General features: G+C 40.3%; 1 pseudogene; it reads right to left on the reverse strand.

The window, feature by feature from the left end:
- Positions 1-11754: 11754 nt before the first annotated feature.
- Positions 11755-13319, reverse strand: LOC143883235 (T-complex protein 1 subunit theta pseudogene; annotated as a pseudogene).
- Between the last annotated feature and the right edge of the window lie 2317 nt (positions 13320-15636).

Here is a 15636-nt window from a genome sequence, read left to right on the forward strand (position 1 = left end):
ATTGTCTCATCAACATCCTAATGTTTAAACATGACAATCAATGATCAAATTTAAAAAATAAATAAGTAAAATAAAATAACGTACGCAACATAGTCCTGCTCGACTGCATTACCTCATCCTGTAGGTACTGTGACTTCTCTAACAGAGATACTTTCAATGTCACCACCACCTGAATTTTTGAAAAACATAGTCAGTTATCAAGATACTAGTATTGATATATACGTTAACAAAATTTTCATATCTCACCTCCGATTTCTTTATCTGCTTCTGCTCCACTAATCGATATGTCTTTGACTCGATTTAAGGACACGTGTACGAGCAGTTGGATTGGTGGGAATCCAAAATGTGGTATGCTCGTATAACCATACCTGCATACATACGAAACACCATGTTAATCAAACTATAAACAGCACGGTTAGAATATTAAATGTCATGAGTCCAAATTACCTGAATTACCAACGAGCAGCCACCAAGGTACCTGCCACCCTTGCTGACTCTGTCTAGGTAATCTACGAGCCAGTCATACACTGCCATCGCCCAGTTATAGTTGCCAATGTTTCCTATGTCGTCGATGTAGGGCCAGAAGAGCTCGTCAGCTCTATGTGCGCTTTTTGTGAAAAGGACAGAGGCAAAAAGATGCAGGAGAACATATTTCACTGTCTTCTCTATCGAAACTTTATTGCGTTCTCTAACTAATGCTGTAATTTCATTCTCAATAACCGATGCCTTGACGTTGGCCTCTGGAAATGGCCAGCCAGGCACTTTAGGTTGCGGTTTTGTCCTGTCGAATGACAGAACCCTCACCACGTCCATTCGCTCTCCACTAAGTGGCAGTCCTAATGCCAATGCCACATCTCTTGGAAGGAAGGGGGCATTTATACTCCCTAACGTGAACGTGTTAGTGCCGGGAGTCCACTTATCGTGGATAGCTCTTATGAGAGGCTTGTGCATGATAATGTCCTCCATGCCAAACAGATGTCGGAAAGGAGTCTTTTCTATGGCATGAAAATGGACTGGCTTGAACTTTATCCTGTCCATTGCCGATTTGAAAGAAGCTGGAGAACATCGTGCTGGGACGTATGGAGCCTGCAAAACAAATTACATCGCCAAAATATATGTGGTAAATGAATTAACTTACTATGATTGATACAATTAACAACATACACACTTACATCTGTTCCTCTCTTCTTCACAGCTGCAGTTTTCGTCTCCTCCCCTTCTAAACTCCTTTCTGTCCTTGTTGGAGGCTTTGTTACTTTCACTCTATCACTTTTTCGCATCACCATCTTTCAAGGCTTTGAATGGCTCCTGACCGGATAAAAACTGTATAACAATGAACAACCAAATCAAAATCACCGAGATCAATTCATAACCCAAAAACTCAGTTATATTGACAATCATTAAAATTCTCGTCCTCATCATCTCTAAAATAAATTACCAAGAAAATCAATAAAATCCAACCCATAGCATAAACTCATATTCCCAATCAGTACTATTATGAAGAAAAGCTAGCAAGCAAACCAACAATTATTACAATTCTCATACTTACCTGAAAATATGTATCATGTCTGTAACCTCTAAGGTCTGGCTTCTTAGATATGAAGCAAAGCAAACAAGAAACAAATAAGCTAACCAATAAGTGCAACGATCAGTGTTCTATATGAATTTTCTGAAAGCACAACAACAAGGACAAACCCCCAAAACAGATTAGAAGGTCTGTTAAAATTCTCATCCACATGGGCATCAGGCGAGTATTAGCTCACATGCATTTAAAAAAAAACTTATAGCATCAGACCTTTTGAGAAACAAAGCAGATAAGCACTAGCTATTGGAATTCAATGACCACCATTGAACCAATAATTTAATAAATGAAATCGAAGATAAAACAAGTGAACCATGACTGCTTCAACAATGAACATGGGTCTCCACATGGTATTAAAGAAGGCCCATCAACTATAAATTGTGCCCTCTACATGGTATTGAAGAAGGTGTTTTTGAAAACCCATTTCTCCACTCCACAAATTGTAAAAATAAAAGCCTAGCATAAACAAATAGCAGACGACCATTTGCATTTATTTTACTCCGTAGGTGAAAATGCGGTAACTGATATGTACATGAAATGAAATCGCATTTCTCCATTCCAAAAATTAACGTAAAAAATAAAACCTAGCATAAATGCAGAAGAAGGTCCTGAAGTTGAAAGTCAACTCTATTTCAGCTACAAAAAAGGGGTTATTAGTACGTAAGGGGGGCTTCTCAAGGGCAATAGAGGGGAGCTATGCATGGTATTAGAGAAGGGATTATGGGCCCTCAAATGGGGTAGGAGAAGTACCCTTGGAGGGTGCAGCAAATCCAAAGATGGTGCTCAACTTCAAAGGCATGGGTTTTCAGCTACAAAGAAGGGGTAATTAGTACCTAAGGGGGGCTTCACAAGGGCAACAGAGGGGAGCTATGCATGGTATTAGAGAAGGGATTATGAGCACTCAAATGGGGTAGAAGAAGTACCCTTGGAGGGTCCATCAAATCCAAAAGAAAGTCCTGAAGTTGAAAGTCATGGGTTTTCAGCTACAAAAAAGGGGTTATTAGTACGTAAGGGGGGCTTCTCAAGGGCAATAGAGGGGAGCTATGCATGGTATTAGAGAAGGGATTATGGGCCCTCAAATGGGGTAGGAGAAGTACTCTTGGAGGGTCCATCAGGTTATTAGTACCTAAGGGGGGCTTCTCAAGGGCAACAGAGGGGACCTATGGATGGTATTAGAGAAGGGATTATGGGCCCTCAAATGGGGTACGAGAAGTACCCTTGGAGGGTGCAGCAAATCCAAAGATGGTGCTCAAGTTGAAAGGCATGGGTTTTCAGCTACAAAGAAGGGGTTATTAGTACCTAAGGGGGGCTTCTAAAGGGCAACCGAGGGGAGCTATGCATGGTATTAGAGAAGGGATTATGGGCACTCAAATGAGGTAGAAGAAGTACCCTTGGAGGGTCCATCAAATCCAGAAGAAACTCCTGAAGTTGAAAGTCATGGGTTTTCAGCTACAAAAAAGGGGTTATTAGTACGTAAGGGGGGCTTCTCAAGGGCAATAGAGAGGAGCTATGCATGGTATTAGAGAAGGGATTATGGGCATCAAATGGGGTAGGAGAAGTACCCTTGGAGGGTCCATCAGGTTATTAGTACGTAAGGGGGCTTCTCAAGGGCAACAGAGGGGACCTATGGATGGTATTAGAGAAGGGATTATGGGCCCTCAAATGGGGTAGGAGAAGTACCCTTGGAGGGTGCAACAAATCCAAAGATGGTGCTCAAGTTGAAAGGCATGGGTTTTCAACTACAAAGAAGGGGTTATTAGTACCTAAGGGAGGCTTCTCAAGGGCAATAGAGGGGAGCTATGCATGGTATTAGAGAAGGGATTATGGGCCCTCAAATGGGGTAGAAGAAGTACCCTCGGAGGGTCCATCAAATCCAGAAGAAGGTCCTGAAGTTCAAAGGCATGGGTTTTCAGCTACAAAAAAGGGGTTATTAGTACGTAAGGGGGGCTTCTCAAGGGCAATAGAGGGGACCTATGGATGGTATTAGAGAAGGGATTATGGGCCCTCAAATGAGGTAGAAGAAGTACCGTCGGAGGGTCCATCAAATCCAGAAGAAGGTCCTCAAGTTCAAAGGCATGGGTTTTCACCTACAAAGAAGGGGTTATTAGTACCTAAGGGGGGCTTCTCAAGGGCAACCGAGGGGAGCTATGCATGGTATTAGAGAAGGGATTATGGGCACTCAAATGGGGTAGAAGTAGTACCCTTGGAGGGTCCATCAAATCCAGAAGAAAGTCCTGAAGTTGAAAGTCATGGGTTTTTAGCTACAAAAAAGGGGTTATTAGTACGTAAGGGGGGCTTCTCAAGGGCAACAGAGGGGACCTATGGATGGTATTAGAGAAGGGATTATGGGCCCTCAAATGGGGTAGGAGAAGTACCCTTGGAGGGTGCAGCAAATCCAAAGATGGTGCTCAACTTCAAAGGCATGGGTTTTCAGCTACAAAGAAGGGGTTATTAGTACCTAAGGGGGGCTTCTCAAGGGCAACAGAGGGGAGCTATGCATGGTATTAGAGAAGGGATTATGGGCACTCAAATGGGGTAGAAGAAGTACCCTTGGAGGGTCCATCAAATCCAGAAGAAAGTCCTGAAGTTGAAAGTCATGGGTTTTCAGCTACAAAAAAGGGGTTATTAGTACGTAAGGGGGGCTTCTCAAGGGCAATAGAGGGGAGTTATGCATGGTATTAGAGAAGGGATTATGGGCCCTCAAATGGGGTAGGAGAAGTACCCTTGGAGGGTCCATCAGGTTATTAGTACGTAAGGCGGGCTTCTCAAGGGCAACAGAGGGGACCTATGGATGGTATTAGAGAAGGGATTATGGGCCCTCAAATGGGGTAGGAGAAGTACCCTTGGAGGGTGCAGCAAATCCAAAGATGGTGCTCAAGTTGAAAGGCATGGGTTTTCAGCTACAAAGAAGGGGTTATTAGTACCTAAGGGGGGCTTCTCAAGGGCAATATAGGGGAGCTATGCATGGTATTAGAGAAGGGATTATGGGCCCTCAAATGGGGTAGAAGAAGTACCCTTGGAGGGTCCATCAAATCCAGAAGATGGTCGTGAAGTTGAAAGTCATGGGTTTTCAGCTACAAAAAAGGGGTTATTAGTACCTAAGGGGGGCTTCTCAAGGGCAATAGAGGGGAGCTATGCATGGTATTAGAGAAGGGATTATGGGCCCTCAAATGGGGTAGGAGAAGTACCCTTGGAGGGTCCATCAAATCCTAGAAGAAGTCGTCATAGAGGGGCCATCAACTGCCCAACATGGTCCCCAAGTTCAGAGAAAAGGGTTTCCAGCTACCTAGGTGGGGTTACTAGTACCAAAAGAGGGTTTTCAAGGCCAATATAGGAGAGCTCTACATGGTTTTCAAGAAGGTGTTTTTGAAATCCCATTTCTCCACTCCACAAATTGTAAAATTAAAAGCCTAGCATTAATATATGTACATGAAACGAAATCGCATTTCTCCATTCCACAAATTAACGTCAAAAATTAAACCCTAGCATCAACAAATACCGTAGCATGCAACTCTATTTTACTCTGTAGGTGGATACGCCTATATGAAATGAAATCCCATCTCCCCATTTCACAAATTAATGTACATAATAAAACCCTAGAATAAATAAACAGCAGAACGTTTCTCCATTTCACAAATTAATGTCAAACATAAAACCCTAGCAGCAATAAACAACATTTACAAGCATTTACAACTATTTTACTCTGTAGGAGGAAATGCAGTAACTGGCATGTATATGAACTGAAAAAAATTAAAAACATATTGCATGATTCCCCCCCCTTTTGCATCTCTCTCAACCGAATTTTCCTTTTACTAAGTAAATAAAAATGAGATTGAATAAAGTAAGGGAAGAAAACGACGTACCAGATAGGGTTTCCTTCAAATGCGAGGTTTGATACGTGCTTCCCCTTGGTCGAGATCGCCGTCGAGATCGCCGGAGTGATTGCCGTAGAGATCGCCGGAGGAGAGGACGAAAAACAGATGAGATCGCCGATGAGTGGAGAGAAGAGGGAAGAGAGAAGATGGAAAACTTAAAAAAAAAAATTTATTTCATTTCACTCGGTTTCTGCCAGAGGGGCATTCTTGTCATCCGAAATTTTCAAAACCAAATTTTGACCCCCTTCGGTCATTTTCAACAAACAGTTGACCCCTCTGATATTATGCCTTTTATTTGTCTCCCTTATGTCTAATTTCCTTTATTCAATTAGGCTTAATTCAATAAAGAATGAAAGCATTCTAGAGTTAGGATCACAATCTTTTAGCTATTCATGATCACATACCATCATGCAATCACAAATGGCATTAGAACAATTTAGTATGAATGCCCGCATCACTATACCATCACAAGGACGAATAAATAGTTATTTTGATTTTGAAGTTTATTCATGGAACCCATATTTTTAAGTAGAGACTAAGTCATAAAATCCTGCACAGCCGATGCCGTTTGATTCCATATTCATGCCTCAACTCAATCGATAAGTCACTTTTATTACCATTTGATTCTTACATTACTTTCTTGCGATCAATTACTTCATTTTCGCTATTGATTAGTAAAATCCCAGAAGCTAAGCTAGGGACTAATATTTTCACTATAGCTGTAGAAAGCTGCATTTACAGAAGAAAACCCCATAAATTAAGGGTGCAACTCGGGTCGGGTTGGTCCAACCCGAACCCGACCCAAGCAACCATTTACTCAACCCGACCCGACCCGAGGAATCCGTTTTTCCAACCCGAACCCGAACCCGAGTTCAACCTGACCCAACCCGAGATTTTAAGCTTACAAAATAAAAAAAGTATTAAATATATCGGGTTGAACTCGGGTTGGGTTGCCCAAGCCCTCAACCCGAACTCGAAAACCCAACCTGTACCTGCCCTGAACTCAACCCAACCCGACTTTCACCTACTATCACACATCAACCAACTATTTCCCCAAAAATAACCGAACCTGAATACCTTTTCTTATGCTACAAAACTATCCTCTATCAGCTACAGATCAGATTTTCTTTTGACATTTATGTCTTTTAAAACATCATCTCATAATTCTTCATCAAACCTGCTAAGCTATTATTTACACAACTATGTATCGGAGATACCTTAGCTACTTAAAGGCCTTAGTGCAAAAGGTATAAGATAGAAGAATAATGGAATGAGACTCTAATTCGGAATGCAAGGCACACAAAAAATAAATAAATAAAAATAAATAAATTTATAAATGTCAACACAAAAAGGACAACATTTATATAAAAAAATTCCAAACCAACATCTTCTCAACGTCCAAACAAAACTCTGTGTTATTTTAGGATAGCTATTATTGTTATTTTTTTAAACATTTAGTTCTTGAAATCCAAACAGAATCAAAAGAGAATCCTCTATTCCAGGTTTAATACTCTGTAAATAAAACATCCTATGGTTTCGATGAAGGTAGGACTGAAGAGGATGTGCTAATCTCTTGAACGGCCGGAGCCTTGCCTGATTTTAACCGGATATTGCCGGAGAAGAAAATGATTAAGGGTTTGATATCCTAGATCTACTTTCTCCCTCTTGTTTTCCCACTCTCTGTCTCTCTAGAAATTAAGGAAAAAAAAAAACCTAGATCCCCTCACAAATGAGGCTTAAACTCCTATTTATTGGGAAATGAGGTACTGATATTGGCACTACTTTTGATAAGGCACGCGGTTTGAGCTGAAAAGATGATGGGCGCACAACTCCATCGTGTCTTTTCTGCCCCAGGCCGCGACCTTTCCAGGATAAATTAGCCCCCCCCCTTTCAGGATACATTCACCCCCCTTCTAAACTTGCACCACGACACTGTCTTAGCTCGTTCGCTAGGCAAACGTGCTCGGATCTTGGTAAAATTTTACCGGGACCTTGGTGGGACCCTAACCTAGCTTAGGATAAAATTTGGGACCCTAATGGACTGATTTGATAGGGTTTTGATTAAAACTAACATGATTAGAGTTCGGTCAAAATGGGGTGTCTACACATATACTCCATATGACCATCTCAATCACTCATTACTAGGTCTCAATCACTCCAGTCTGTGGGACCCTCGAGGGAAGAATGGCACCCTTCGATCTCCACATCCTTACATTCAGAGTGAGTTTGGTTGCAGAAAAGCATGGGAGGCTTAGGGATTTTGCTTGGCATCTGGGTGTATATAGCGCTATCCACTTCTCTCTATTGTTTTGTTGCACAACAGGTGGACCCACGACACGGTCCATCCGCACGCGCGGCGTGATCTGTAGGCCACTAGTGGCGCTCTTTTGGCGCACTTCGCATCATCGCTACGAGCGACTGGAGCGCTTAAAATTTACCAGATTTGATATGAGCCGTCTAATCAAGATCAGTTGATCGGTCGGATTGACCATGGATCGGTCGCGTAGGTGGCCGAATGAACCGTTGGATCGATCAAGGTCCCACTCGGTCAGGTTGGGCCGTGGTTTTAGTCATATGGGTGGTCGATCTTTTGGTTCAACACGCTCCAACGGCTAGTGCTGGAGTGGGTGCTATCCAAAGCGTCAGATCGTGGTGTAACGGCTAGTGGGTGATAAGGTGTGATGAGGACTGTTGGATTATGTCCCGTCGTGTCCCAACGATCAAAAGCCAAAGGTGCAATCCACACCGTGGATCATTGATCTAGCAGTTAGAGGGGAGGACGAAGGTTTTACACAAACCAATAATCACTCCAAGATTGCTCTGGACTATAGAATCATGGATTGGCGCGATCTAACGGCCAAATTTCAACATGCTTTTAAAAGGTGCTCTTGTAGGGGGTGCAAATCAAACAGAAAGGTTGCCAAGTACTTTATTAAAAGAGTAGATAACAGCTTTTGAAATAGAATACAAAAATTACACTTGTGGGACTTGAGTTTGAGAAAATCCATAGCCAAAATTACTCTTTGGAAGTTTATCAACTTTGTTCTTTGCTTTCTTTTCACAAATCCATTCTAGTGTACTGTTTTCTGCAGAAACAGTAACTGGTGTGTCAAATACTTGTTTATCCAAAGGTGATTTAGAGTTTGTTTTCGCTTAGTACAAAGCGTCAACAAACATTAGATATAGATAACACCAGCTTCATTGTATGTTGGAGGCAAATTTGTGATACCCCTTGCACATTGACTAGTGGGGGCAAATATTATCTTCAAGAAAGCGACAACGCGCTTTGAAGCATCTCTTTCTTTTCTATTTCCCACCATCATCACCGACTGTGGACCCCGATCCGGGAGAGAGGTAGGGGACGAGCCCCCAGCGGCCTCTTGGATCATCCACACGTGAAAGAGAGCTCTACCAAGGAACTCTCGAAACAAAACAAAACTCAGAGTCGCCATCCATGGTATACGGCCATAGATCCTAAAAAATATATGCTCTGTATACCATGGATAACCAGAAATATATATGGGTCCGTGCCTGATTACGAATGGAGAAGGTCTGAAGAGCACCCCCAATTCGTCCGAGTGCAAGCACTTGGTCTCTTATGCCATATATTATTAACCTCGAAGAATTTCGGGCGAAAATCATATGAAATAGGAACAATTCCCAGGAATCGTCTACCTAAGCATGCATTTCCTGAGGATAAAGAAATAAACATACACAAAATGAAATAAAAGATGTGTCACCTAAGCAAAGCTAGGTTATGAGTGACATGCCTAATGGGTGTCTAAATTCTGGTGGACATGCACATGCAAGCTACAACTAAAGGTATAGTATCAGTACAAGAAAGTAAGAAAACACATCAAAACATAAAACACAAATCAATTCTATACATGACTGAACAAAACAAATCCTAAAACTCTGATGCAGGACTTGACTCAGACCAGAATGGCCGTCCACCCTGGCTGCGCTACGTATCCCGGCCTCGGGAAGAATCGGAGTCAACGTAGTTCAATGACCTATTCTAAACTACGATGCCTAACCATCTAGAACCGCTATCCTAGACTCGATCCACTAGACTCGAATGATTTTAAAAGCTTTTTGTATAATTGCTTAAATTCATGTGAATTGTAATTTTTAGGACTCTCTATATGCCTTAACTAATGCAAGTTGATTAGCCTTAAGCTAATGCAGGTGGGCCCTACATCCTATGTGTATCTAGGCTGTGCATCCTAAAGGAAACCAAGGGCTGACTATATGCTTCCTAGTCTAGCCATCGGTTCGACTAAATGTCTAACCGAGCAACTCGAGGCCTCCTAACTCTAGGGACACTCACACGACAGGACACACCATATCAATACAAATCAGGACAGCCTCCTAACTCTAAAACACCCTAAACAGCTAGGACATACTCCTAACTCTAGGGGAAGATCTTTTCGAAAAGGTTTTGAAGAATTCTATATTTTTTGAAGGTTTAAAATGTTTATTTTAAAACTGTTTGGTTGGACCTGAGATGTGGATCTCAAGCTGCACTACGTACCCTATGGAAAGGGATCAAGCCAACGTAATTCGGAACATATTCCGAGATAAAGATACTAAACAAGTAAACAGATGTGATTCACAAACAAGTAAACTAGCGTGCTCACAAACAGATATACCAGCGTGGTCACAAACAAGTAAACTAGCATGATCACAAACAAGTGAAACATTAATAAGATAAAACATGTCTAAAAGATATGACATCCCTAAAACAAATGAGACAAAACCTTTCCCCAAAAGAGAAAGACGACCTAGATAATGAGACTGAGAGAGCCCTATACTACGATAGAGGGTTGTATAAAAGACTTAAAGAATCTTCTAAAAGAAAAGAAAATAAAGGGGAATGCTATATGGACTAAGCTAGTCCCATAAAAGAGAGAAACTAGAATAGTCTTCTAAAATGAGGACTTTAATAAGGGGTACAAATTTAGTATATGGAACATGAACTAGCAGAGAAAGAAAAACACCTATTGTCATTCACAAACCTAATTCCCTAAAGAGAAATAAGAAACAGTAAAAAAGAATGTAATATTCATCATATCCTATGCATGACAGGAGGTCTTCTATGCTTCAAGCTAATATTCAGGCTTTGTATTGATGCTAGTAGTACAAATTTCAATGTAATTTTTACTCAAAAGAATATTTACACCTTTTTAAACATTACAGAAGTTGAAATACTATGAATGTGAACCATCTGTAATGAGCTAAACCCGCTCTATACAAATCTTGATCATTTGAAATGAACTAAACAAGCTTTATACAAATCTGGATAAAATTAGGAATTGAATTTCCTTCTATTTACCCTTATCTCTAAGGACAGTCTAAATAACTCAACTCTGCCAATAGATCTATAGGTTATGAAAGGGATTCAAGGTCATCAACTATATAATAAGACCCAGAGAATGATATCAGCATTATCATGAACTTGAATATGCACAAACATATTTTTTTTTTTTGATCCCATAATTATAAATCAACTAGGATAATTAAGACAAATCGATTATCTATGATTGTCAAAATGAGTAGCGACTTGATAAATGGTCTAAACAAAGCTACAAATGAAAGGGTTGCTAATATCAAAATAAAGTAATGGCTACCAATATTAAAATTGGTTAGGGGCTGTTATTATCAAGTGGGTGAGGGAAGGGGGCTGCTCATATCAAAATCAAGTGGCTGCACATACAAAGAGTGAAGTGGTGGTTGTCCGTATTAAAAGGGGTCAAGGGGCTACAAATATCAAAAAGGAGTGGGCTATCACTATATATAAAAAAAAATGTGACGACTTGTAGGACAACAACTATATGTTTTTAACCAAACAAAGATCATGACTGATAATGTACACACCTATAGAACAGCAGCTAGGTGCTTTGAACCAGACAAAAGTCACATAAAGTATTAAAAAACATGAGACAACAACTCTAAGCTTCTAATGAGACAATTTCTACAGTAATCACTTTCAACTATTTCCAAAAGAGTAATACTATCATAAACATTGCACATAAAAGATGGAAAACTAAACTGGACATGTGGGTCTACCAAAACCTGTGAATTTCAACAAAGCTTCTCTATTATAGCAGCCAAGATTTCCCAAATCCTTAAAATTTTACTACATTCTCTGTAAAATCAGTATTCCTCTAAGAAGAAAGAAAAAAAAATGAATTTCAAAAATCCTAAAATTTCCAGCATCAAACATATGACAGCCCTTTTTTTCTCTTATTCTATTTTATTCAAGAATACTCAAAATACCAAAAGCAAGTTGTCTGTCTATCTCAAGCATAGCAGAATGCAAGCAATAGCATCATTGAACCAAGAAATTGGAGGAAGAAAGATTACCTGATTAAGCAAAAGTCTACGATTATCACCTCTAATCTCGCTTTTGATTCTTCTTCTCTCTCCCGTTTCTTTAAAAGAGAACTCCTTTAATTTGCTTGCTAGCTCAATTTCAGTTGCTCCTGCTCCAGGTACTATGCGACTATCCTTGCACATTGCCTTGTAGGTATTCACACCATCATCAACAGCTCTTTCAAGGTCATCTAATATGCTATCAGTACTTCCTCTTAAAACCACAGTGGAAACAGTGTTGTCACTCTCCTCATTTTTTATAATAGTGACCCGAACACCACCAATTTCCTCTACTGAAACGGAGTCAGCATATCCCAGTTCATCTGGATTCGGCTGGCTAAGCTTCAAAATCGATACAGCACCGGTTGTGCGGCAAAATCGCCGTAGTTCAAACTTTGAGCTGACTTTTAGGACCATCAGCTTGTAACGCTCACAAAAATGCAATGCCATCTCTCCAACTCCTCCCCCACTGACAATAATTCTAGCACCTGAGTCTGCAACTGCTTTTATAAGCTCCTCAACTTTTGCTTCCTCTGTTTTTGCATAGTTCTCTAGCTGCTCAGCACTATGAATTAGAATTGTTCCTTTTGTTTCAGTTGCAGACGTGTCAACACCTCCCACAAAAACAGCAATCTTTGCCTTCTCCATTCGTTTAATACTCCCAACAGCATCATGTTTCAAGACCATACCACGAACTATTGAACAGTTGTGCAGACCTCCTCCAAGGAGCTTTACAACACGGACATTTTCCACATTGAAGTTTGCTGGGTTCTTCGGGCAAACCTGGATACATGCATCTGCGATAAGGGGGCACAAAATGTCTTCTTGCCCGAACTGCTTGCTAGCAACAGCAGCTTTCATGCGGGAAACAACTTCGTCCTTATTCCGCACATCCATTGTTTCTGAACCCTTTTCTACCAACTCATCCAAAAGTTCAATTGTCTTATTGATTGCTTTTGTGTAGCCACTAATGATTTCACTTGGATGCAGCCCCATCCTTATAAGATCCTCAGCATTTTGTAGAAGCTCTCCAGCAAATGATATTGTTAGATTAGCTCCATCTCCAATTTCCTCCTGTTGTGCTTTGCCGGCTAACACCAGAATCTTGGCAGCAGGATGTTGAACCTCAAGTTCATTCACAATAGTGGCAGCATCATTTGTAACAAAGAGCTTGTCCAAATGATTGATAACCATCTTATTCATGCCATTGGGTCCAAGGGAAGTTCGAGTGATGATGGAAAGCTGTTTGCAGGCATCGATGTTCTTGAGAACCGCTTCGTCCAGGCCGGATAGATGCTTGTGCCCTTCTTTCAGCATCGATTGGATCCCATATGGTTGCATCTGGAACCCCATTTTTGGTTTTTTTTTTTCAAGCGAGAGATTAGGGCAAGATCTAAACCCTAGAAATGGCTTCTCCTTCTCAGATGCTCTGTTTTTCTGTATTAGAAATGGAGGATAAGAAGAGAACCCTAAAAAGACCCTTTGCTTCTTCTCTGAGCTGCTGTAAACAACTTTCTTTGAGCAATTGACCGAGATTTATCAAAATCCTGAGAGGATAAAAAAAATGACCGAGATTTGCAAAAATTGCCGAAGAACATGTTAAATCTCGGATCTGATGTTGCTGAGATTGAAGTGGATAAGATTCTACAATCAGATCTAACAAAATGCCTTGATCTTTTTCTAATTTCTTTCTATTTTTCTGATTTCTCTTCTTCTTAACTCTTCCTTGCTAATTTCCTTGAGATCTCTCTTTTCTCAACTCCTAATTCCTCGAACTGTTTTTCTTTTAGCTAGGGTTTCTACTACAAGCTTAGAGTTCTAATGGCTAAAAAATAAGAGATCTGAGGTAAAATAAGTAAGATTTAAGATTCTGGAAACCAAAATGAGGTGAAGACAGGTTTGATTTAGGGTTTTAGGTTGCAAAAACAGGGTTCATAGCATGAGTTAGGGTTTAAAATGAATCTGATTGGATCAAAAGAGTAAACATAAAGAGGTTCTTACAGAGATGAACGAAGGAAAAGATGTTTGACAATGGCAATTAGCAGGAAAATGGCCGGATCCCGGTAGGCTCTGTCGGAGAAGATGGTGAGAACGAGTTAGGGTTTGAAGCAGATTTTCTTTCATTTGGGTTTTTTCTCTGCTAGGGCTTTCTTTTGAAACAAAAAAATGAGCGCCCTCTCCCAAAATGAGAAGGGCACCTCTGTATTTATAGGAATTTGCCTTAATTAATTGCCCCTCAACTTGCTAAGACACCCTCAAAATAGGATGTTTTAACTTGGCTTGTCTTAAAATGGGTGGTCCAAAGGAAAATGGCTTAATGAAAATTTTGAAAAATTCAGCCCTTCTAAGCTACCTAGGACAACCCTTTACTGCAAAATTAGTCTAAGTAGGACACTTTCTAACTGGATGAACCACTCCCCTCTTTCTACACTATGTTAGGCTACACTACTTACCTCACTCATCTACTAGGCAAACATCCACGGATTTTTCTAAAATTTTAGAAGGACCTAAATGGGACCCTAACCCATTCTAGGAAGAAATTTGAGACACTAAATCATTAATTTGGAAGGGTTTCATTCAAATACACCTAATTGGGGTTCGGTCAAAATGGGGTGTCTACACCGACATATTTTCTCCAACAATAACTACTCAATAGGGAGGAGACAAACATTTGATTTACCTAGAATTTACCTCCTAGAATAGTGATAAGTAGTGCTTGGTTGCCAACCTTTTAGAGTAGTGGGAGGGGTGTCATTACTAGTATAAAAAAGAAAGAGAGAGCAAGAGAGAAAGAGAAAAGGCATTATTCCATCGTCGATTCTTTTGTTTCCTTCTTCACGCTCTTTTCTTCATCGAATTTGTCCACTTTTTCATCGTCTTCTTTCTCCTCTTTCTCCTCTTCTTCCACCTTTTTCGAGTTGCAGTGATGGTCGTCGGTGGTAGTGGAGATTAAAAAACAGGAACAATTAAAAAAGAACGAGGCATTATAGTCTTTCTCACATTTCGCGAAATAGAATAAAACACCATTGACGTGTCATTTCAGAAAAGATAACAGAATTTTCAACGAACTTTCCTATTATAGAAAAGGTTCTTTTTTTTGACATACAACCCTATTTCAATTAAAAATAATCATTTTTTATTTTAGGCACTCCCCAAATATCTTTTTTTTTCTTCCATTTTCTTTTATAGCAGGACAAAAAATGGACTCCTATCCTACTTCTAAAAAAATAACAGTAGGCTCTCCTCTCAAGAGGATCTTTCATTTCTCTCTTCCCCTCAAAATCCTAGAAGGAGGTGGGGTGGGGATATTTCCCTCGATTGGTGCAATTCTCGAAAGACCCCTCACTCTCTCTCTCTCTCTCTCTCTCTCTCTCTCTCTCTCTCTCTCCCTCCCTCCCTCGCCTCCTATTGCTCAAAAGATTACAAGAGAACTCTCTTAAAAAAAGTCATTTCTTTCTCTGCACACACTTTACTATAATGTAGACTTTCTACAATAGTTTGTTTTTTTCACCATACAAGCCATTAGTACACAAATACAAACTAGAATTTATACTTTTTTCCCAAGCATTTTATTTAATCTCGATCTTATATATTGGGGCGATGCGCGCATCAAATCTTTGGCATTCATATTGATTTTCACACAAAGCTTCTGTTGAAAAAATTAAGAGTACTGTTGTTGATAGAAAACAGAAACTTGTTGCTTCAAGGCGTGATATCACTTTCCTTAAGACAAGATTCGCCCCCACTAGTAGTGTGCAAAGGGAATCCGCGAATTGCCTCCAAGATACAATGAAGCATAGTAGG

The sequence above is a fragment of the Tasmannia lanceolata genome, unplaced genomic scaffold (assembly GCF_043159265.1).
Source record: "Tasmannia lanceolata isolate RefF3 unplaced genomic scaffold, GAP_Taslan_0.1 ptg000008l, whole genome shotgun sequence".
In the NCBI taxonomy this organism is placed as follows: Eukaryota; Viridiplantae; Streptophyta; class Magnoliopsida; order Canellales; family Winteraceae; genus Tasmannia; species Tasmannia lanceolata.